Raw genomic sequence first — 2500 nt, forward strand, 5'->3', positions numbered from 1 at the left:
AGAAAAATACATTTTGATAGTAAAAGCAAATACTCTTCCAGACAGAAATAAAAGGGGATGGAGGTGGGACAATGGGTGGCGCTGCACCGTGGCGACGCAATCTTTGCAGGGGAGGAAGGCGGTTGGGGGGGGGGGGGCAGCCCGAAGGACTAGTACCCAGACCAGCACTCAAGGTATGTTGGAGGTTGAGAGGGTGCTGCTGTTGTTGTTTTTGTTTGTTTGTTGTTGTTGTTGTTTGTTTGTTTGTTGTTGTTGTTGTTTGTTTGTTTGTTGTTGTTGTTTGTTGTTGTTGTTGTTTGTTGTTGTTGTTGTTTGTTTGTTTGTTGTTGTTGTTGTTTGTTTGTTTGTTGTTGTTGTTTGTTGTTGTTGTTGTTGTTTGTTGTTGTTGTTGTTTGTTTGTTTGTTTGTTGTTGTTGTTTGTTGTTGTTGTTGTTTGTTTGTTTGTTGTTGTTGTTGTTGTTTGTTTGTTTGTTGTTGTTGTTGTTTGTTTGTTTGTTGTTGTTGTTTGTTGTTGTTGTTGTTTGTTGTTGTTGTTTGTTTGTTTGTTGTTGTTGTTGTTGTTTGTTGTTGTTGTTGTTGTTGTTGTTTGTTTGTTTGTTTGTTGTTGTTGTTGTTTGTTTGTTGTTGTTGTTGTTTGTTGTTGTTGTTGTTTGTTTGTTGTTGTTGTTGTTGTTTGTTTGTTGTTGTTGTTGTTTGTTTGTTGTTGTTGTTGTTTGTTTGTTTGTTGTTGTTGTTTGTTTTTGTTTTTGTTTTTTGTTTTTTTTTGGGGGAGGGGGGGTGTTTGCTTTGTTTTTGGTTTGTTTGGGGGTTTTTTGTTTTGTTGTTGTTGTTGTTGTTGTTTGTTTGTTTCTTGGTGTGTTTGTTTGTTTTTTTGGGGGGGGGGGGTTGTTTGTTTGTTGTTGTTGTTGTTTTTTGGGGGGGTGTTGTTTTTTTTGTTTTTGTTTTGTTTTTTGTTGTTGTTTTTTGCTATTCCGTCATCTTCACCGTCTCAGTGGCATTGCTCCCACGCCGCTCATTCCGAGTACCACCCCTCCCCGCCCCCTTCCCCTCTCTCATACATGGCCATACCCAAGTTCGTCTCTCACAGTCCAGTTCCAGCGTCGGCAGTCCACAAGTAACCACCGATGTTAGGTCGCCAGGAGACTACACATCAGACATCAGAGAAGGCCCTGCACTCAGCATCTGAGTCACTTCGGTGGTGTTCAGTGGTGCCTGATCTGATTCAACGTGCTGAAGACACCGCCCACTTAGCCCCCAACTGACGACAATAATGGCTTAGTCGCGGAGGGAGCCAGACTGAGTGAGCGTCCCCCCCCCTCCCCCCCGGCCCCCCTCCAGAGTGGAGACCGCCACCACGTCCCTCCATTAGCAGCCCCCCACCCGCCTATCCCCCCCCACCCCCCCACCCCCTTTAAATATGCCGACGCTGAAGACATTGACGGACTCACCCCAAGCACGGAAGTGGAGGGGTATCGAAACTGAGGTCATTGATGATGAAAGAGGAGGAGGAGGAGGAGGAGAAAACATCGGCACAGGAAAGTCAGGGCCGAATCTTCTCCTCTCCTTCTGCCTCAGTACGGCCAGTCCTCTCTTCTCCTCTACACAGACCCCTCGGATGTCCAGTGGGTGTCTGAATGACCCAACCTTTAGCTTCCGTCGTCAGAACTGTGGTATTCTTTGTCAACATTCACCTCTTCAGTATAAGAGTCTTCCGCTTGCAATATTCTGATGATGGTAATTGGGATGAAACGCTGTTAACGTCGTCTCTTTCGCCGTTCGTATGCAGAGAGTTAACCTTCCCCAACCGAAGTCAGGAATGCTGAGGTCCGACAGAAGCCACTGGACCCCACGATGACCTCCTAGCCATCATCATGAGGAGGATGTTCAGATGGTAGGGACACGTCACAAGATCCGACGGGCTCTCAAAGACCATTCTGCAGGGCACTGTACCAGGCAGTAGGAAAAGAAGGAGGTTAAAATAAAACGTGGGCAGGACAACATCAAAGAGTGGACAGACCTTGGAATTTCCCAGATTAGCTGTGAGAGACAGGAACCGATGGAGAGAACTGGTCTGGGAATCATCTGCGGTGCCCCGACGACCCTCCACTGGGTGAAGGTGAAGGTGAAGGTGAAGGTGGAGGTGAAGGTGAAGGTGAACCGAAGTCTGGTATTCATTGACACATGGGTGGAGTGAGATAAACAAAGCAAAAACAAGGGAGAAAACTGTCTTTCCAATGCCGAAACTGGGCGACCTCAAAGCCTGATCGCTGGTGAACACTAAATCAGAAGCCCAATGCGTTATGATAGAAATCAGTCACATTGTACACCTTCTGAGTTTGAAAGAAACGCATATCACTTTTTTTTTTTTTTGCTGGGTTCTCTCACACCTTATCAGTGGAGTGATGGCCTAGAGGTAACGCGTCCGCTTAGGAAGCGAGAGAATCTGAGCGCGCTGGTTCGAATCACGGCTCAACCGCCGATATTTTCTCTCTCCCTCCAC

The sequence above is a fragment of the Babylonia areolata genome, chromosome 35, assembly GCF_041734735.1.
Source record: "Babylonia areolata isolate BAREFJ2019XMU chromosome 35, ASM4173473v1, whole genome shotgun sequence".
Classification (NCBI taxonomy): Eukaryota; Metazoa; Mollusca; class Gastropoda; order Neogastropoda; family Buccinidae; genus Babylonia; species Babylonia areolata.